At 47.0% G+C, this 22,310-nt stretch overlaps 1 protein-coding gene across 3 annotated transcripts in view; it reads left to right on the forward strand.

The window, feature by feature from the left end:
• Nucleotides 1-15,739: 15,739 nt before the first annotated feature.
• The window catches only part of TMEM40 (transmembrane protein 40), a 28,837-nt gene continuing 22,266 nt past the window's right edge, over nucleotides 15,740-22,310 (forward strand). Inside the window, exon 1 of one of the 3 annotated variants that reach the window (XM_040628428.1) lies at nucleotides 15,740-15,890. The gene's annotated coding sequence lies outside the window, so the exon portion shown is untranslated. The remainder of the gene's footprint in view (nucleotides 15,891-22,310) is intronic. The other 2 variants (XM_008697857.2, XM_040628429.1) reach the window with 2 other exon arrangements.

Below are 22,310 nucleotides of genomic sequence, written 5' to 3' on the forward strand. Positions count from 1 at the left end.
TTGTAGGCGGTCTCAGCTGACAGAGCAAGGAGCAGCAAGAACCTACTTATATCCAAATACCTATACAAATGTCTGTATGTAACCATTTGTATCTCTATTAAGCCTCCTTCCTTTAATAACTGCAACCTTCTACTCCGACAATGAGAAACCTGGCTCCCACCGTCAGCTCCCCACTGACCCAATTATTCAATTCCAGTGTATGTGTATAGCAATATCAGAATTGTTAACTTGTATCTCCGTGGGAAACAATTTGATCAAGTCGAGTACAGTACTATGTATATCTTCTTTGGCCTTTAGTTTTGCAGTTTCCACTCTTTTCCAAAGGATTTAGGTCAGCAGCCTTCTCCCCAACTCTATTCAGTGAGGTTGTTGTGTACATTTATAATGTGGTTAGATGACTTTGTCACATTCTGCATTCCATCCTTGAATCCCCTGACCCTCTTACATGGTTTTATAAAATTTGAATATATTTAGATTCATCCTTTGTGCCCTAAAACTCTGAGTTTTGAGAAACAGTGTCATGTATTCACTATCATATAGAATAATGTCATCATCCTAAAAAATCCTCTGTGCTCCCTCTTCCCTCCTCTGGATTCCCTGGCAGCCACTGACTTTTTTTTTTTTTTAATCTACAGTTTTGCCTTTTCCAGAATGTCATTTAGGTGGAATTATACAGTGCGTAGCCCTTTCAGATTGGCTCTTTTAACTTAACAACATGCATTTAAGATTCACCCATGTCCTTTTGTGGCTCGATAGCTCATTTCTTTCTTTCTTTTTTTATTTATTTATTTTTTTTAGGATTTTATTTATTTACTTGAGAGAGAGAAAGAAAGATAGTGCACAAGCAGGGGGAGTAGCAGGCAGAGGGAGTGGGAGAAGCAGGCTCCCCACTGAGCAGGGAGTCCAACGTGGGGCTTGATCCCAGGACCCCAGGATCATGACCTGAGCTGAAGGCAGATGCTTACCAACTGAGCCACCTAGGTGCCCCAGCTCATTTCTTTTTATTGCTGGATAATATTCCATTGCATGAATGCACCATAGTTTGTTCGTCCATTCATCTATCAAAGGACATCTTGGTTGCTTCCAGTTTTTAGCAGTTGTGAATAAAGCCACTATAAACACTCACCTGCAGGTTTTTGTGTGAACATGAGTTTTCAAATCAGTTGCATAGATACCTGGGAGTGGGATTGCTGGGTCATATGCTAAGCTATATATAACTTTATAGGAAATTTCCAAAATGTCTTCCAAAGTGCCTGAACCACTTTGCATTCCCACCAAAAGTAAATGAGAGTTTCTGTTGCTCCATGTCCTCACTAGTATTTGGTGGTGTCAGCTTTTTGGATTTTGGCCATTCTAATAGGTGCCTTGTTTTATCTCGTTGTTCCAATTTGCAATTTCCTAATGACAATGATGATGAGCATTTTTTCTATGCTTACTTAAATTTGTATGTTTTTGGATACAAGTCCTTTGCCAGAAATGTGATTTGCACTTATTTACTCCCAGTCTGTGGGAGTAATAGTGTCTTTTGCAGAGCACTAGGTTTTACCTCTTTTTTTAAAAAAAGATTTTACTTATTTATTCGCCAGAGTGAGAGCAAGAGAGCACAAGCAGGGGGAGTGGCAGAGGGAGAAGGTGAAGGAGAAGCAGACTCCCCGCTGAATAGGGATCCTGACACGGGCTCGATCCCAGGACTCTGGGATCATGACCCAAGCCAAAGGCAAACACTTAACCGACTGAGCCATCCAGGTACCCAAGTAGGTTTTACTTTTAGTAAAGTCCCACTTCTTATTTTTTTTCTTTCATAGATCATGCTTTTGGTGTTATAGCTAAGAACTCATCACCAAACCCAAGCTCATCTTGGTTTCCCCCCAGTATATTCTTCTAGATGTTTTATACTCTATGTTTTATATGTAGGTCTATGATTAATTTGGGGTTAATTGTTGTGAAAGGTACAAGGTCTGTATCTATGTTTGTTTTTTGCCAGTGTCATTTGTTGAAAAGACTATCCTTTCTCCATTGAATTGCCTTTGGTCCGTTGTCAAAGAACAATTGACTATATTTATGTGGGTGTATTTCTGGGCTCTCGGTTCTGTTCCGTTGCTCTATTTGTCTATTCGTTCACCAGTTCCATCCCCTCTTGACTCCTGCCGCTTTACAGCAAGTGTTGAACACGCGTAGCATCAGTCCTCCGACTTTGTGGGGCTTCAGTACTGTGCTGGCTGTTTGATGTCTTTTGCTTTTCTGCATAAATGTTAGAATCGGTTTGTTGATGTCTATAAGACAGTTTGCTGGGATTTTTATTAGGATTATGCTGAACCAATAGATCAAACTGGGGAGAATTGACATCTGAAGTCATTCTTTCTTCAGCCACGTCCAGTCTACAAATGAGCCTATCAAAGTCATTCTTCATGTCTACCACAGTGTTTTTGATTTTTAGTATTTCCTTTTGATTCATTCTTAAGTTTCCATCTCTGCTTACCGTATCTACCTGCTCTTGCATGTCATCTACATCTCCCATGAGAGCCTTTAGCGACATTAATCACAGGTATTTTAAATACTCTGGCTGATACTTTCAACATCTGTGCCATATCTGCATTTGGTCCTGACGCTTTGTCTCTTCAAGCTGGGTTTTTTTTTCCTTGTCCTCTGGCATGCATTTTGATTTTTTTGTTGAAAGCCAGGCCTGGTGTTTCGGTGAATAGAAACTGAGGCAAATAAGCCTCTAGTGTGAGAATTTATGTTACTCTGGCTAGGCGTTGGGCTTGCTTAGTGTTTTCTGTAGTTAAAGCTGCTAGAGGCTTCACATTCTAGTGTCTTTGTTTTCATCTTCCTGTTGACTTTGGGCTTCGCTAGATTCTCCTCCTCAGAGAGAATCTGCATCTTGCAGCTCTTTGAACCATAATCCGTTATTATCTGGAGTCCTGTTGGGGTGTGGTAAGGGGTAGAAGAGGCGAAGTGGTTTATAATCTTATGATTAAATCTCAGTGTATCAGTGTCCCTGGGCTGTGAGTCCTGGGCATGTTTCTTAGCTGTATTCCTCTACTTTAGGTGACGCGGAACGGCTAGTGGGATCAGAGTAGAAGAAATGTCCTGTGTGTTCCCCCCCCCCCATGGGATAAGGATTGGTAAAGACATTTTCCCTGGAGAGCAGGGCTTTGTTATGGAGAATACTCTGGGTGTATTTCACAGTGGATACTCTTTGCCTCCCCCGTCAGAACCAGAAGGAGATTGCTCCTGGCCCTTCACTCCAAGAATTTAGTGAGATTTCCAGAGGTAAAACTCACAAAAGTATGGGGTACCCCTTAAGGCTTTGGCCCCTAGGAGTTTCTTACCTTTGTGCTAGTCCACACTTGGCCTCTGGCAATTTTAAAAAATTACCATCTAAGCATTGCTATCAGGTTAGGATTCTAGTGGCTTTTGCTGGAGTAAGCAGATCTCAGCTGTGACTTTCGTTATTCTTTTGTATGGTAAGAGATATGGATCTAATTTTATGTTTTTCCAGATGGTGACCCAATGGTCCCATCATCATTTATTAAAAAGTCCACAAATATAAAAGAATGGTCCAAGGTAGTTTATTTGTGGTGCTGTAAAGCTCTGTATCTTGATTATGGTGGTAGTCCCAGGAATCTATACATGGGCTAAAATGCATAGACTGTGCACCCAACTGAACACATGTAAAAAATGCTGACAGCGAAATAAGGTGTGTAGTCTCATTAATGGTATTGTACCAATGCCAGTTTCCTGGGTTCGCTATTGTACTACAGTCATATAAGATGTCACCATTGGGAGAACCTGGGTGAAGTGTATGTGGGACTCTGTATTATTTTTCCTACTTCCTGTGAGTCTATAATTCATATCAAAATAAAATTTTTAAAAATTCATCTCTGCTACAGTGCATTGAGATGCCTAGATTGAATGTCTTAAAGTCCAATTTGTTCAAGTGGCAAACTAGCCCATTTATATTCATTATGATTACTGATATGGTTAGTTTACTTTTAAAAAAAATTATTTATTTATTTATTTATTTATTTGAGAGAGAGCACAAACAGGGGAAGCAGCAGAGGGAGAGGGAGAAGCAATACAAGGCTCGATGTGGGGCTCAATCCCAGGACCTTGGAATCATGACCCAAGCCAAAGACAGATGCTTAACCGACTGAGCCACCCAGGCACCCCTGGTTGGTTTACCTTCATACTCACTTATATGCTATGTTGAGCAATTTACCCTACCTTTTCCTTGCTATTTTCTGCTTGTTACTGGATTGATCGAATTTTCTTTGTCCCTCCCTTCTTTCCCCTTTAATAGAAGTTGTACAATCTATTTTATTAGTTTAGGGATTATCTTAAACATTTTAACAGATGAACTTGATTTACTGAAATCCAAATTTAATTTATAAGTTAATTAATACCTCTACTCACCTCCTGAATAATACAAGTATCTTTTTTTTTAAAAGATTTTATTTATTTATTTGACAGACAGAGAGACAGCCAGCGAGAGAGGGAACACAAGCAGGGGGAGTGGGAGAGGAAGAAGCAGGCTCATAGCGGAGGAGCCTGATGTGGGGCTCGATCCCATAACGTCGGGATCACGCCCTGAGCCGAAGGCAGACGCTTAACTGCTGTGCCACCCAGGCGCCTCATAATACAAGTATCTTACAATACCTTAACTCCAAAGTCTCCAAGCTGCTGTGTATTATTGTTTATTATAAATTTGACTTCTATCTTGTGTTTATACATCTGAAGTTATGTATTATTTCAGAGACCACTTACTTAGATTTACCCATGTTTACCAATTTCTTTACTAACAATTCCTTCTTTGATTCTTTCCTTCCTTCTGTGTTTGGTTTCTTTTTTCTTGATCAAGGAAATCATGAAATTTTCAGCAAAAATCTGTGAATGATAAATGTACACACTCTGTCTGAAAATGTCTTTATTAAGCCTTTGCTCTTAAATACTTAGGTGGATTTAGAATTCTAAGTTGATAGTTATTTTCTTTCAGCACTTTGAAGATGTGATCCATTATCTTCTGGTTTATATTGTTGCTATTTACATGTCTGCTTCCATTATAACTAACTTTCCAGTATTGCCTCATGGTCAAATATTGCCACTCTGACTCCTGCCATCACCTTCACATTCCAGTTGAATTGGATACTTTCACTTACAATCTATTGGCCACACAGAGGTATTAGAGCACTGGAAAATGTAATCTTTATTCTGGTAGCCATGTGCCAGCTATTATTCTAGAATGGGGGTCAGAACTGGTTCATTCCTGGATTTTCCACCAGTAGGTATTCCATAGGTATCTGATGATGGGTTTTGTCAACAAATCTTCCTCCTCACTCATACTGGTCCATGATCGGGGCTTAAAGTGTTGCCTGAGAAGAAGGCCCAGGCAACAGAACCAGCCCCTTTCCCCCAGACACAGCTCTTTGCCCCAGGGGTTATTTCACTTGGTCCTGGGGGGAGGCTAGGCTGCGCTCTCTGTGTTCCACTTCTGTCTGGATCTCAGTAGGGCTCTCTGCCCATTTTCTGATACTCAGTGTTGTGAGATCCTGGCCCACTTCAGAGGGGTCTGGATGAATTCTTTAACCTTCTGCTGCAGAACTAAAAAGAAACACTTATTGAGCACTCTCAGACACTTCCTCCTGTGGGTAGGTGACTTCTCCACTTGCCCTCTGAAGAAGATGGGGCTCAGAGAAGTTAAGCAATTTGACTAAAGTCACGCAACTAGAGCCAGAACTCAAACTGAGGACCCCCAGCTCTCAGCTCTGGGCTATTTATAAGACTAAACTTCTTTCTGAGATGGAGAAAGATGTTTGTGGCTTGAAGCAAACAAGGTTGAACTCTTGTTCCATCACATAATTGGGGAGTGAATGAGGCAGGCAGGTTGCTGGGAAACGCTGGCAGACCCCCAGCCATGGGGGGAAAGCGAAGGATCGAAGTGAGTGTTCCTTCAAGCATTTACCTAGGAGTCAGGCCATTTGCAAGGCACAGGAGGGTATAAAGGCAAGCTGATTAGAGATGCAGCTTAGAACAACTACTTTGTGGGAAGACAGAGCTAAGTTTGTGTACCCTCTAGCTGTGTGAGCTTGAACGAGTGACTCAATCTCTCTGAGCCTCAGTTTCTACATCCATAAAATGGAAATCATAGCACCCACCTCGGGAGGTAAAGCTTTTTGCAGAATACCTGGCACATGGCAAGGCTGCAGTGAATGGTCGCTGTTAGTTTTTGCCGTTTTATTTAGCAGGAGAGACCTACACCGCCGAGGTGTGCTCGCCGAGGAAGGATTATGGGAACACAGGGGAGAGAGGTGGGACGTCTGAGCCAGGCCTTGAGGGACAGGTGCGTCCTCCAGGCAGAGCACTGGGCTGCTGTTCCAGACACACAGACTTGCCTCTGGACAACCTCAGGCTTCATCACTGGGTGTCCTGGGCCTGCCCCTCATGCCCACAGGACAGGTGTGTCATGTGACATCTGGGCTTGAGCTCAGTCCAGACAGCCCTTGCAGGGGAGTCACTTCCCAGAGTTCTTAGGAGAATTCCTGGGCTGAAGGCACTGTCTCCTCCAGCAGAGATGCGCTGTTTCCAAACTCTTGGTCTTGGATCTCAAGATACTCTCAGAAAGTTCCTTTTTAAAAATCTTCCTCCCTGGGCGCCTGGGTGGCTCAGCTGGTTGAGCACCCCCCTTCAGCTCAGGTCATGATCTCAAGGTCCTGGGATCGAGCCATGTGGGCTCCGTGCTCAGTGGGGAGCCTGGTTCTCCCTTTCCATCTGCCCCTTATGTTCTCTCTCTAGCTCTCGCTCACTCTCTCTCTCTCAAATAAATAAATAAAATCCTTTTTTAAAAAAAAAACTTTTCCCTCCCTCCATTTCCTCTTTCTCTTTTCTTTCCCTTTCTCCCTTCTTCCCATCCTTTCTCCCTTCCCCCCTCTCTTTTTTCCATTCTTTCTTTCTGTCATAGAGGTTAACAACTCACACTTCCCTACTTACAGAGATTGTTGAACCCCTCGTAGAGAACATGACTGTACTTGCAGATCAGAAAATACTGGGATCCGTTCCCAGTTCACAGCTGGAGGTTCCACGACACTGTTTCTAGCTGGGAGTCTCCCGGTGTCCGATTGCTAAATGCTTCCATACTGGGTTTAAACAAAGACGTGGAAGCCACAGTCCGGACACTCTTAAAGAACAGAACCTCTTTGATGCTGTGGAATGTGGGTCCAGTGACACACCACATTCTAAAGACTTTTATGATGGAAACTTCAAACATACATAGAAGTAGAAAGGGTTGTGTTAATGAACTCCCACCGACAATCACCCAGCTTCCACTCTTACCAACATTGGCCAATTGTGATTCCTCTCTCCCCCTCCCACATTTTCCCCATTGCTGGAATGCTTTAAAGCACACCCCAGACACAGCATCGTATCACTAGGAATCACTTCACTCTGCATCACCAACAGATCACATTGTTTTTACATAACTGACTGTGCTATCATCACACCTAAGAAAAATAACAATGCACCTTAAATAATCTAAGATTTAATCCACATTCAGATTTCCCAGATTGTGTCAAAGATGTCTATTTGCAACTAGTTTCTTAGAAAAGCATATTATCTTCCCCATTCTACAAATAGGGAAACTGAGGCTGCCCCCCCCAAAAGTCACAGAGTTAGTAAATAACAGATCTGTTTTATATCAAAGACACTGTCCTGGATCTTTACTCTGTGTTGCTGACTCAAAGCTTCAAAAGCCCTAAGAAAAAGAGAAAGAGAAAGACAGAGAGAGAGGAAGGAAGCAGGGAGAGAGGGAGGAAGAAGGGAGGGAGGGAGGGGCGGAGGGAGAAAGGAAGGGAGGAGAAAGAGCAGCCCCTACCATCTGGAAGCTGGTCCGTGCTCACAGTTGGGCCATGCTATTCTCTGCCAGGACATAAGAAATTTCACGGAACACCAACCTCAGATAAGGTCCCTCTGGGACCATGATAGAGACAAAGCAAGGCCACTTCACAGTTGTGTCTCAGCCCAGACAAAACAAGGTCCCTGTGCCACCACGAAATATCAAGCACCCCTCTCTTGGCTAAAATCAGTGTTACTGCTACATCTTTATGGATTATAGCTCCGCTCCCTGTAGACGAGATTTATCAAGATTCCTCATCGTAGGGTTGCCCTTCATTTCTGACAGCATCCAATCTAGTGAGCCCCTGCTAGTTTAGGCCCTCCCCCAAATTATCCAGCCAAAGCACCAATCCTATAATAGGTTCTTTCTAGTACCCTCTATCAAGACACCCATGGGGGCGCCTGGGTGGCTCAGTTCGTTAAGCGCATGTGCCTTTTGCTCAGGTAATGATCTTGGGGTCCTGGGATGGAGCCCCATGTTGGGTTCCTTACTTAGCAGGGAGTCTGCTTCTCTTTCTCCCCCTCCCCTCCTCCTTCCCCTGCTCTGCACACATTTGCTCTCTTTCTCTCTCAAATAGATAAATAAAATGTTAAAAAAAAAAAAAAAAGACACCCCATGGTGCCTACAGGTGTGTTCGCCCTCACCTTAGCGAGGAGCAAACCTACCTGGTTTAACCACAGGTGGCTCCGGCAGCCTCTGGCTGGAGGGCAGTGATGGCCCTCCAGGTTCCATTTGGCTCTGGGTTCCGTAATGATGACATTGCCACAAGTGTTGTCTCCTGGACCAGCCATAAGGCACTCAGAGACAAGAAATGCACCATATCCCTTCTTAAAAGCTCCAGCTGGGTGCTGGACACAAACTAGCTCCCAGTAGGCCCTCAAGAGGAGACCAGGTTCCCCCCTAACTGCTGCACTGAGTCCAGCAGTCGTGAATGGGGTCAGCCCTCGATGTCCTGTTTCCCTGGAGGCCACTTTCTGGGGCCCCAGCTCAGAGAAGCAGAGTTCAGAGTTTAGCCTGTGTTCTTCCCGCCCAGCAAATGAAGGGCGTTGCTATGTGGCCAGACGTGTGGGGCCCCAGCACCTGAATAAACCCCTGTCTGATGGGGAACTTGATTCATTTCTCCTTCCCCCGATTCTCTGACATGCAGGAAAAACAAACCCTTAGGACCCCAGGGCGCATAGTCAGCCGTAGGACCCAAGTTCCCAACTCACTTCTCCCCCTTTCTTCTAATGACACCATAGCCCCCCAGGACAGAGGACTCCCCCACATTATCCCTGGTTGTCATTGTTCACTTTTCTCCAAGAAGTGCTGCTTTTTTCCTTTCCTGGGGGCTGAATGTTTATTTCTATGGGGTCCATTGAATACACCCGATTTCTCTCTTTTCCTTCCCTCTATAAAGCCAGACTCAGCTGAAATGAGGGTGCTGCTAGGAGTTTGGTAGCTGTGGTTCAACCCCAAATCTCATCATTTCATCACTGTGTGACCTGGGGCAAGTTACTTAACCCCTCGGGGCCTTAGCTTCTCCCACGAAGCTCCTCGCGTAGTAGCTGCCCCAGGGTCAGACCCTTCCCTCGCCTGCAGGAAGGTGCACATTTTCTGAACACAGGTCCTTTTGGGAGACTGGCACAGCTTCAGGAGCAGATATCCCTCTTCTTTGACTGACAGCCTCAAGAAGGGCAGCAGCCCTAGTCTGCGCTACGAGCACCTGAGGTGACAGTGGAGGAAAGAGGGGTGTCTTTTTTCTACAAAGTGGTGTGTTCACTGGGCTGAGGGTCAGGAAGTCTGGGTTCTAGTCCTACCTCTGCCCCAAACTCTCAATGCATCAGTGGTCAGGTCCCCTTAATCTCTGGACCTCGGTTTCCTCATCAGTAAAATGTGTTCAAGAATTCTTGTTCAGGGGCGCCTGGGTGGCTCAGTCGTTAAGCGTCTGCCTTTGGCTCAGGGCGTGATCCCGGCGTTATGGGATCAAGCCCCACATCAGGCTCCTCCTCTGGGAGTCTGCTTCTCCCTCTCCCACTCCCCCTGCTTATGTTCCCTCACTCTCTGGCTGTCTCTCTCTCTGTCAAATAAATAAATAAAATCTAAAAAAAAAAAAAATTTAAAGAATGCTTGTTCAGGGGCACCTAGCTGGCTCGGTCAGTTAAGCATCTGCCTTCGGGTCAGGTCATGATCCCAGGGTCCTGGGATTGAGCCCAGCATCAGGCTCTTTGCTTGGTGTAGAGTCTGCTTCTCCCTCTCCCTCTGTCCCTCCCCCTGCTCATGAATGCGCTCTCGCTCGCTCTCTCTCAAATGAATAAATAAAATCTTAAAAAAAAAAAAAGAATGCTTGTTCAGTCCACATCCTTGTTCGGCCAGGTCCTGGGAATTGGAAGAGAGATTGACTGTTTGGCACTTTGAAGGGTGGCCCGTGGACTGGGAGAAAATTTTGGCAGACCACATATCTGACAAAGGATTTATATCCAGTATATATAAAGAACTCTTAACACTCAACAGTAAAAATACAAACAATTCAATGAGAAAATGGGCAAAAGACATGAGTAGCCATTTCACCAAAGAGGATGTACACAGATGGCAGATAAGCACATGAAAAGATGTCCAGCATCGTGAGCGTTAGGGAAATGCCCAATGAGACCCATCAGAAGGATTCAGATAAAACATGGCAACAGCGTCAAATGCTGGCAAGGATCTGGAGAGACTGGATCACTCATACATGGCTGGTGGGAATGCAGAATGGTACAGCCACTCTAAAAATGATTATGGCGGTTTCTTAAATACTAAACATGTAACTACCATATAACTTGATAATTGCACTCATGGGCATTTATTCCCCGAGGGATGACAATTTATTTATTTTAATTTGTTTTTAAAGATTTTATTTATTTACTTGACAGAGAGAGAGACACGGTGAGAGAGGGAACACAAGCAGGGGGAGTGGGAGAGGGAGAAGCAGGCTTCCCTCTGAGCAGGGAGCCTGATGCAGGGCTCCATCCCAGGACCCTGGGATCATGACCAGAGCCAAAGGCAGACGCTTAACAACTGAGCTACCCGGCACCCCAGAAAATTTATTTTCATGCCAAAGCCTGTATATGAATGTTTGTAACAGCTTTATTCATAATAGAACTGGGAACAGCCAAGTGTCCTTTGGTGGGTGAATGGCTAATGATCTGTGGCACAACCACACCACGGAAAAGTGCAATAAAAAGGAACAAACTATTGATACAACAATCTGAATGACTCTAACAGAGAAGTTTGCAGAATGAAAGAAGCTAATCCCCAAAGGTTATAAACTATATGGTTCCCTTGATATAACATTCTTGAAATGATGAAATTATAGAAATGGAGAAGAAATTAGTGGTTGCCAGGGATCAGAGAGGAGAAAAGTGAGAAGAGTGGGTGTGGCTCTCAGAAGGCAGCTTGAGGGATCCTGATACTGATGGAAATGTTCTGTATTTTAACAGTACCAATGTCAATATCCCCTTGTGAAATTGTCATGTAGTTTTTCAAGATGTTCCCATTGGGGGAAGCTAGATAAAGGGTATATGGGATCTCTGTATTATTTCTTAAAACTGCATGTGATTATCTCAAATAAATAATTATCTCAAATATATATTATAAAAAGTTTCATTAAAGGAAAAAAATGTGGTCAAACAGGGATAGTTTTTTTGTTTAAAGATTTTTATTTATTTATCTGAGAGAGAGAGCCAGTGGAGGGGAGGAGCAGAGGGAGAGAGAGAGAGAGAGAGAGAGAAAGACGCAGACTCCCCACTGAGCAGAAAGCCTGATGCGGGGCTCAATCCCAGGACCCAGAGATCACGACCTGAGCTGAAGGCAGCCATTTAACCAACTGAGCCACCCAGGCGTCTGTCTTTATTAATTTTTAAAATTTAACTTTAGGCCTCATTCTTTAAAGTAGGCATAAGGACCCTGGCATCTGAGAGTTAGAGGCACTGTCAGGGTCACCAGGTTCAACCTCTGCCTTCAGCCAAGGCTGGTTTTCATTCTGCCCATTTTACAGGTGGAACAACTGAGGCCTGGAGGCCAGCATGAGTCACACTTAATCTGGATTTAGGAATATTTTAAACTCCATCTCCTACAGCATCAGCTGCTGCTGTTGTTTCTCAAAGAGTATGGAGTTGCAAAGATTCCAGTCTAGGCCAGAGGCTAACTCTTTCAATGTGAATTTCAATGACATATACAAGGGCTTTTAAACCAGAAGTTCAGGTTGGGGTTTCTGCATGGAGGAGTGGAAAAAGTCCCAGGTTTGCAGTCAGGGAAACCGGGCTTCGAACCCTAACCCAGCCACTTTCTGGTTAGTTATGTGACCTGGAGCAAATCATTTCAGCTCTCTGACCCTCAATTTTCTCATCCATGAAATGAGGCCAATGCCCCCTGATTTAGAGGATCCATTTAATAAACGTTTCAAGGTGATTAAGACAGGCCCTGTCCTCACAGGCATTTGTTTGGTGACTAAGTAAAAATTCATGTAGAGAACCAGGCTCCTGGGTGTGCACAGTAGAAGCATATTTTCCCCCCTACAGCTGCATGGCGTAACTCTCAGATCTGACAAGTGTCTGGGGGGTTCCCATCTGCCTGAGGGATCCCAGTGGCCTCATCACGAGAATGCCAAGGCATAGTGAGGGCTGACTGTGTGCAGGCACTGCTTCCAAGCACTTTATACAAATAATGTTGCCATGGATAGGGGCTGCCATCTCCCCATTTTGATGGATGTGGAGACCCAGGCTGAGCTTTCTGTTGCGTCCAGAGTGCACGTGCTTGCTGAGTCAGGTGGGCCCCAGTTGGTAGTTCTGGAATGCAGGGAAGCCGGATGCCACGCTCATCTGCTGAGTTGGCTTCCCCGGGGCTGTCAGCTGTGCCCACAGGGCAGTGGGAGGTTGTCTCATGAATCACCCCCCCACACACACACACAGAGGGCAGTGAGGTCACCTCAGGAGGGAGCCGAGCTGGGGCCTCCCGTACACTTCGGGCAGCCCCGTAGCAGGCCTGGCCATCTGCCCATGTCAGAGAGACAGGAAATGCCCTGAGCTTGTGCCTCCGTCCTGTGTCAGGTCCATACAGCCTGGTGCTACAGGTGAGGCAGGAAGCAAACTCTTCATTTGCTCAGAGAGGGGAAGTACCTTCACCTGGGATTAGGAAGCAAACAGAAGGTGAAGACAAGGGGTTTTTCTGAGCACTCACTACGTGCCAGTCATTGAAACCTTTAAATGATACGCAGTATTCTTTTGAACAGGCGTCAGAAGAACCTCGGGAGGGCGGGGGGTGGGTGCGGGTGTTTGTTAGAGTTGCTCATTCAGTAGGACGGGAATGGGACCTGAGAAGTTGCATTTATAAAAGGTTTTCAGGTGCTGCTGATGCTGCTGGTCCAGGGACCACATTTTGAAAATAACTAATCAGTTCAACTTCCTTTCCCCTGCTTAATGGTGATCTTCAACTTTCCTCTTACATACCTCCAGGGAAAGAGGACTCATTGCCTATTCTATCAACCTATTCCATTTCTGGATTGTTCTTACTGTAAAGGCGAGAATTGTGTGTGTATGCTTGTGTTGAGATGAAAACTAACTCTATCAGCCCTTCCCTGTAGCCCATTCTTTCTGTCTCTGGACTACACGGTCTCATCAGACAGGAGCAGCTGGAAGGGAGAACAGACCCGTAATTAGACCAAGGGTCTCCCTCACCCTCCCAGTCCATCGACCAAGCCCTGTCTGTTCTACCTTCTAAATCAGGGCTGTCCGACAGGAATATATTGTGGGCTCTATGTACCTGCAAAAAATTTTTAATTTTCCAGTAACTACTTAAAAATAGCAAAAAGAAGCAGGTGGAACTAATTTTAATAATGTGTTTTCTTTAACCCAGTGTATCCAAAATATTATCTTTTAACAGGTAACTAATACCAAAATTATTAGTGAGCTATTGCATATTCTTGTTTTTCATAGGAAGTCTTGGGTGTGTTTCACCCTTACGGCGCATCTCAATTCTGACCAGCCACATTTCCAGGACTCCATAGCCACACGTGGCTGGTGGCTACTGTTTGGGACGGTGCAGTGACCCTGTCCCTAGTCCTTATCTCCCCTGTCATGGCTCATGCTCACCTGGATGCCTGCCCCTCACAGCCTCACGAGTCCACAACAGAGCAGCCAAATCATTGTCTAAAATGTAGATTTGATCATGTCCCTCTTGTGCGGCTCCCCATAGCTCTCAGGATAACATCCGGCCTCCTTGGCCTGGCTCCCAAGGCCCTGCCTCTCGCTTTCCCTTCTCCCCTCTTCCAGGCCCCACTCCTCTGCTGTACTGAGTTACTTCCAGATGCTCAGCACAAGCAGTGCTTCTTCCCCCTAAGCCTTTGCACGCATGGTTGCCCCTGCCTGGAATGCCCTTGCCATGCTTCTTCGGCTTCCCTTTCAGGTCACTCATTCAGTCAACAAAATTTATTGAGCACCTACTATGTGTCAGACACTGTCCTAGGTCCTGGAGCAAACAATACATAAGGAGGAAATATGCATAAAAAAAAGTATAGTATGTTTCAGTTGGCGAACAATAAAGCAGGATGACAGGGAAAGGTGGTGCTGGCAGTTACCACTTTGTACCCGGTGGTCAGGGAAGGCGTCTTGGAGAAGGTGACATTTGAGTAAAGACCTGAAGAAGTGAGGAAAGGAGCCAGGTGGCTGTTGGGGAAAAAGCATTCTAGACAGAGGGAACAGCCAGTGCAAAGGCCCTGAGGGTGGAACCTAACTGGAGTGTTTGGGGCACATTCCAGTGTAGCTGGGCAGAGTGAGAGAGGAAGTCATTGGAACAAGAGGTGAGTCCCAGATGGTGGAGGGCTATGTAAGAACTTGAGTTTTATCCTGAGTGAGGTGGGAGTACTGGGAGGGTGCTGAGGGGAGGAGGGACATGATTTGACTTGGGTTTTAACCTGATCCCTTGGTTGCCATGATTAGGACAGCTGCTGGGCTGAGGGCAGGAGCAGACAGACTAGTGATCTAGTGATGTTGGCTGGACCAGGGTGGTTGCCATGGAGGTGGAGAGAAGAGGTTGGCTTTGGGATATGTTGAAGGTGTGGCCAACAGGGTTTTCCAGATATGTCAAATACAGAGTATGAAAGAGCGAAGAATCAGGGATGACTCTGAGATTTGGCCTGAGTTCAGGATCCAAAGGACTCCTCTTCCAGGAAGACTTCCTGGGAGCCCACAGCTCCCTGGGCCTTGCCTTCGTGGGGCCTGTCATGGCCTGTCTTTAGCTGGCCTGGGTGCTTCCCAAGGCAGTGTAGGACTTGTTTACTATCCTGCTTCCGAAATGTTTGATAAATTAGTAGGAAGCAAAGGTAGCCTGAGCTGGGGTTATTCTTGGACTCACTGTAGGAGGTCAGTCCCCACCTTTCACCCCCTTGGGACCTGTGTTTTCCTGTCTGCACAAGGCAATAGATATTCTAGCCTTTGCCCAGTTTCCTCACCAGGAGAGGGCACTGCCAGTCCCATTCACAGGAGTCCCCCAGTCCTCTGAGCCCTGGGCCTCCTGTCCTGCCACCTGCCCAACCTCACCCCTTGGGAAAGCATTGGGTTGGCCCACATGGCTGGATCCTGAGTCAGTCTCACCAATGAGGTGGGATCTGGGACACACCCCACCTCCTCCCTGCCCAGAGCTTGGCCCAGATTAGAACTACCCCCTACATCTCTGCCCCCTGAGTCAGCAGTCGTGGCCATGCCCAGGGGGTGGGTCTAGGGGTTTAGGGGCCCCATCTGCTGTGCCTGGGGTGTCATGAGGAAGCTTCAAGTCAGACAGGAAGGCCTGGGGCCGATAGCACCAGCAGAAGGAATGCCACCCGGGTGTGTGGTGCGTGGTGCGGCCCAGGGCAACTCATGCCCCGCCCCCTCCCTGTCACGGGGGTGTGGCCTGGCCTGGCCTGCCGCCCTCTTCCCCTGCCCAGCCTGGCATCGGCACAGTCCACACACGGCTCTCCCGGCAGCCAACACGGGCCTCCAGACCACAGGTAATGGGACACGTGCTGGGTGAGGGGCGGGGTGGAGGGTTAATTTTGAGGAGAACAGGCTCTTCCCCCGGCCTGACGTTGTGTGGTTCCTAGGTGGACCTGGATTGGAATACCCGCTCTGCCCCTTCCTAGCTGGGTGAGCACCTCGGTCTCCATCCCTGCAGGTGTCAGGGGAGGATGACAAATGTTCGCCTCCCTGGGTTGTTTTGGGCTTCGGCCAGCCCATGTCTGGCCATAGCAGGTGACCAGCTCCTGTTTCTGTCGCTAACTTGCTGCGGGACCTTCAGAAAAAACCTTTGATGCTCCGAGCCTCCGTTTCCCCATTTGTGAAATGGAGGGCCGAACTAGGTCTCTGAAGGCTTCGTCCACTCTGCCCTCGTGGGACCAAACACTTGGGAGGACGAAGGTGTTCCCCCAGCCCCAAACATCCCGGTCTCTGTGCTTTGACCAGCAAGCGAGGGCAGCTGCCCTCCGGACACCCCCTCCGAAGGCGCCCTGGGCCCTCTGGGCCGGGCCTGGTAGACTCGAGAAGACGAGGCCAGTCGTCTCCTCTGCCTCGGGCTCAACGGCACTTTTGGGGAGAAAATGCTGAGCAGGCAGAGCCGGGCCTTGGGGGAGGGGAGCCCGGCTGCCTGTCAGAGGCTCACCCGGGTGGCGGGCGGTGTGGCCTGGAAGGGAGCCCCGCCCCCCTCTGTCCCGGCCCCCAACCCCGCCACCAGCGTCAGGAGCGCCCCTCGGCTCGGAGGAAGCATCCGAGCCCCCCTCCTCAGAGGCGGCCCTCAGGCCTCCAGCCAGTCCGTTTTCTTTGTGAGGGGGACAGAAGATGATAGTCACGTGCTTATTATTTTATACTGCTTTGTTTAGAAACTGCCAGAAAAGTTGAGTCAGGAGTGTGTGTTAGGGGCAGTTGTGGCGAGGGAAGTGTACGGTGTTTGGTGTGCGGTCCAAACCAAGCAGATCTGTAAATAAGGGGACCTGTCCTGTCTTTGAAACCCATGGAAGAGCGGCTAGTGTCGTCCTCTAAAACGCCTCTAAACCTGCGCTCTGAAGTCCCCTCCAGGCCGCCCTCTTAGACCGCTCTCTCCCGCTTGGGGTGGGGGGGGCCTCACTCTTTTTTTTTTTTTTCTATAGTACCTTTATTGAGGTATCATTCACATGCCACCAAAGTCACACTTTTAAAGTGTACAAGTCAGTGTTTTTTAGTATATTCACAGAGTCGTGCAACCATCACCACTATTTAATTGAGAATTTAGGATTTTTATCATCTTCAAATAAACCCCAGGCCCTTTAGCAGTCTCCCCGGCATTTCCTCCTTCCCCTGGCAACCACTAACCTACGTTGTGGATTATCTCTATGCATTTGCTTATTCTGGATATTTTATATAAATGGAATCATATAATAGGTGCTCTTTTCTAACTGGCTTTTTTTTTTTTTCCACTTAGCATCATGTTTTCAAGGTTTAGCCATGCGGTAACATGTCATCAGGACTTCATGCCTCTTTCTGGCTGAATGGTGTTGTATGTTTGTATCACATTTTGTTTATCCGTTCATCAGTTGGTGGACACTTGGGTTGTTTCCACTTTGTGGCTATTATGAATAAGGCTGCCGTGGACATTTGTGCCCAAGTTTTTGTGTGGACATAGGTCTTAAGTTTTCTTGGATGTATACCTAGGAGTGGACTTAAAAGGTCATATGGCGAATCTATGTTTGACATTTTGAGAAATCACTAAACTTTCCCAAAGGGGCTGTATCATTCTGCAATCCCACCAACTATACATGACGGCTCCAAATTTTCCACATCCTCGTTAGTACTCATTATTGAATGGATTTCTTGTTATAGACATCCTAGAGAGTGTGAAGTGGTATCTCATTGTGGCTTTGTTTTGTGTTGTTTTTAAAGCTTTATTTAAGTAATCTCTACACCTAACATAGGGCTCGAACTCATGACCCTGAGATCAAGAGTCACATGCCCTTCCAACTGAGCCAGCCAGGTGGCCCTCTCATTGTGCTTTTGATTCGCATTTCTCTTAATAAAGAGATGTCGAGCATTGTTCCAAGGGCTACTGACCATTCCTTTAGAGAAATGTCTGTTCAAGTCCTTTGACCATTTTTAAATTAGTTCGTCGTTTTATTGTTGAGTCCTAGGCATGTCTGTTTTTTCAGGGCAGGATTGTGAGGCTCTGAGAATGAAGGTGGCATGCTGTGGTCCCAGTCAGTGGAGGGTAGTGGTGGGAACTCAATCCAGGTCTGTCTGACATTCAAAACCCAGCAAGCTCCTTTTCTTGCACTAGACTCCTCCTTTCTGGTTTTCGCTGTTGCCAATTACATGTGTGTATGTGGGGGAGGGCGAGTGGAGACAGGAGAAAAGGTGGAAAAGAGAGAGGAGACAGAGAAACTTAGATGACAGAATGAGAAAGGAGGCTGGATTGGCTCTGGCTGTTTAAATAGGCACCCACCTTGGAGAGTCAGAGCCGGGGAGAACCTTTTAAGAGTTTTTGGTTTTTTCCCATTAACCTTCAAACTCTGTGGGGGAGGGGCTCAACAATTTTTACTGGGGGACACACTCCCCCCTAGTTTTTCTTAGTTCCTAAATGTGAAATAAGTTTGATTCAACCCTGAACTCCAAACAGGGAGCAGCATTCCCTAGTGTCTAGCTGGGTCTGAGGATCTAGAGCTGTGGTTGCCACACTTTTTTTGGGGGGGCGGGGTACAGGAAGGGACAGAGGGAAAGGGAGAGAGAGAATCCCAAGCAGGCTCCACACCCAGCAGAGCGCCTGACCCAGGGCTCAGTCCTGCGACCCTGACATCACCACCTGAGCCGAAATCAAGAGTCAGATGCCTAACCAACTGAGCCACCCCGGTGCCCCTGTCACTTTGCGATTGCACGGGCTTCTCAAGAAAAATACTTTAGGCACCCCCAACAGATGCATATTTATAGAATTAGAAATGATATACAAGGGCTGTGATTATTAGTTAATGTCTAAGGGCCCAATATACACTCGGTGTGAATGTAATAATCAAAACAGTGGATGGAAGTCCACATTCCGAGTAGGTTTCCTATTATTACTTCAATAAGCAATACCGTGTGTATGAGATCCCATTCATTGTTGTTTTCAACATGGTAAAGTGGCTGATGAAGGCCTTGAGCGAGGAGCAGCCAGCGGTCTGTCCCGCACTTTTCCTGCCGTTCGCTTGCTCTTTCTGGATTAGAGTTATCTCCATCTGTGGTTTCTTTGCAGGGACTCTTTGAAGCCACTTGTCTGCTCTGCGGGGACTGATGCAGTTAAAATGCATTGTTTGATCCTCAGACCCACCCAGCCTGGCACCAGTGTCCCGTAGTACATGGCAATGGGCTGAATGTAGAGAAATGAAAGACAGGGTGGGAGCACACCTATTGTGGGGCTTCCCACTGGCCTTGGGAACCCCACTTAATAAGCATGACATTCAGTATCGGACATATAGCCGAGGGTGCACATGCTATATAGTACGTCCCTCCTGTACTTTGGAGATTATAATTTGAGATACTGCTAGGTTCTGAGCTAAGGACATCTAAGCCAACTTCTGTCACCGTCACGGCAGGGTGCCCATGACCATCCAAAGCAGTTCTGCAAAGAATTTTGGAAAATTCATTTATATATTGAGCTGGCATCTCTCCTGGTGACATCCCAAGGTCCTGACCTCTGGAGCTCACAGCTCCACGTGGTCCCTCTGTCCTGCAGGAAGCCCTGAAGATTCTAGGGGACAGTGACCAGGTCTGTCCACGCAGTGCTTGTCCCTAGGCTTAGTATCCTGCTTCTCCAGCCGCTTCTCTTGGCTTTGGTCTTAATACCCCACACATTCCCTGGATTATCTCTGTTCGTCCAGACCTTATTCTGTTCAGAACCCAGGACTGAACCTAGGATGGGAGATGATGACCTATGGGTCACCTTCTTCACTGTAGACTCTGTCCTCCTGTTAATACGACCTAAGGCTGTGTTAGCTCTGCTCCGCAGCTCTATCACCTTGTTGGCTGATATTACACTTTAACAAACATTGGTTATACACCTACTATGTGCTGGACACCAAGATAGATGCTTGTGCTAACATTTACTTACGTTTCAAAGGGTCTTTTAAAACGCCTAGGTCTTCCTGTATGAGCGGCCTCCAAGCTGGGCTCACCCATCCTCTTTCTGCATAGACTTAATTTTGTCCCTTTTTAATCTTCTAGGTTCAGCCTAGGTGCCACCCTGCACTGCTCAGAGGCAACCTTAGGCCCCGGCTGCTTGTTGGGTGTGCTGTGCCCAAAAGGGTCATATAGATTCATAGCGGGTCTGTCTGGCTTGTGGTCTCCTGGCTGGGCAGCATGGGTTGTTATCCCATCGTTATACTGCCTGGACGGACTTGGGACAGGATGGTGGAGGAGGTGGAAACTGAGGCATCTTCCTTCTTTTCCTCTGTGAGGTTTCCCTCACGCTTGACTTCAGACTCAGATCTGAGTTCATATCTAGATGCCTTGCTGTGTGACCTTGGGCAAGTCCCTTACCCTTTCTGGGCCTCAGTTTTGGTCTCCTGGCTACAGGAGGAATTATACCTGGGAGAAAGGGAGAGACCACCAAACCTGGGGAGCTGGGGGTTGGGGTGGGGGTGAGGTGAGCCTGGGACAGGAAGGGGGAGAGTGTTGAAGAAGAAGGGGTGTGAACAAGTAGTATAAAGAAGAGAAGGAGATGCTAAAGAAACTTTGCTAGGCTAGCATTTCCATAAGCTCTTAAATTCAGTACTCTGTGACTTCTTTTTTTGAAGCACTTTGTCTATGCCAGGGGCTAGAATATAGTAGAGAGCAAGAAAAGCGTGATTCCTCTTCCCAGGGAGCTCAGAAGTAAAGTCCTTTTAATCTCTATCCTCACAGCAACCCTGCAAGACAATGACACTAATCCCCATTTTACAGACAAGGAAACTGAGGCTCCGAGAGTTAACATGATTTACCCAAAGTCACAGAGCTGGGAAGCAAAGAGATACGGCACAACTTGAGTGGGTTCTGTCAGATTCCATTGCCAAAGTGACTTAATCAAGATACCTCTCAGTATAATGTCCTGGCAAAGGGCATGATAATTGGACCACGTACTTTCCTATCCACAAGCCCATATGCACTTCAAAATGTGAATAACATGAATGACATTATTCTCTGTTTTGTAAATGAGAATAAAACCTAGCGGGGAGAAGTGATGTGCCTGAGGGCCCAGAGTGGTTTGGAGGAAGGGCCAGGACTAGGCTCTTGGGCTCATGACAGCTGACTCAGTTTCCTCCCCCACCCCGGTCCCTGCCCTGGGGGTGCTGAGAGGATTTACCAGCCACACCTTGGGATCCCAGAACTGATGAAAAGACCACTTCTGTTCCATGGCCGTGGTTTCCGAGGGTCTGTTTCTGATTCCTTCCCCTCCCTAGCTGTCCTGATGGAGGGATGGAGGAACTCCGGACCCGGGAATTGGTACTGTCCAAATGTGCGGCAGAAGTGTCCAGGCCTGGACGCCAGGATGGAAAGGCTGACCTGGAGAATGTCAGGGATTGAAGCCGGTGGCATTTCCCAAATCTGCACCAAAATACACTGAACCGTATTCTGGGGGAAAGGACTGTGCTCTTGCATGGTGTGGGGTAGGGTTGGAATTAATAGGGTGAAATTCCCCTTGTCAGATCTCTTGGGAGGGAGGCAATGGGAACAGAAAAGCCAGGTCCTGTTGAATGGAAAATGGGACAAGCTTGGGCTTTAGCTGTCTGTGGAGGAAGGAGCCAGGGCATCCTTCCTATCTTTGGAGTTTGGGGGCCCAGGAGCATGGTGGAGTCAGAGAGGGAACCCGGTTTAAGAAGGAAGATGTTCAGAATCTGCAGGGCGCCGGGCTGTGGCAGGCACTGAAGTTAGAGACCATGGCAGCCTGAATAATGGCCCCCAAAGAGGTCTGCATCCTAATCTCTGGAAACTAAGTAAGTAAGTACACAAGGCAGACGAGAATTAATATTGCCGATGGAAGTGAGGTTGCTCATCAGCTGACCTTAACGTGGGGAGATGATGCTGGATGACCTGGGTGGGCTCAATGTCACAATAACACAAGGGTCCTTAAAAGTAGAAGACGGACGGGGCACCTGCCTGGCTCAGTCAGTAAGGCATGCGACTCTTGATTGTGGAGTGGTCAGTTCGAGTCCCACATTGCATGTAAAGATGACTTTAAAAAAAGGAGAAAGAGTGGAAGAGGGAGGCAAAAGAGGTCAGAATGGCGCAAGGTGAGGATTGACCTGACATTGCTGGCTTTGCAGAGGGAAGAAGGTGCCACAAGCCAAGGTCTGTGGGTGGCCTCTAGAAGCTGGACAAAGCAAAGAAATTAAGGGGGCGAGGCGCGGTGCATGTTGGAGAAATAGCAGCAGCGGCGGCAGCAGCAGGAACAGCAGCAA

Source organism: Ursus maritimus, unplaced genomic scaffold, assembly GCF_017311325.1.
Source record: "Ursus maritimus isolate PB19 unplaced genomic scaffold, ASM1731132v1 scaffold_14, whole genome shotgun sequence".
Classification (NCBI taxonomy): Eukaryota; Metazoa; Chordata; class Mammalia; order Carnivora; family Ursidae; genus Ursus; species Ursus maritimus.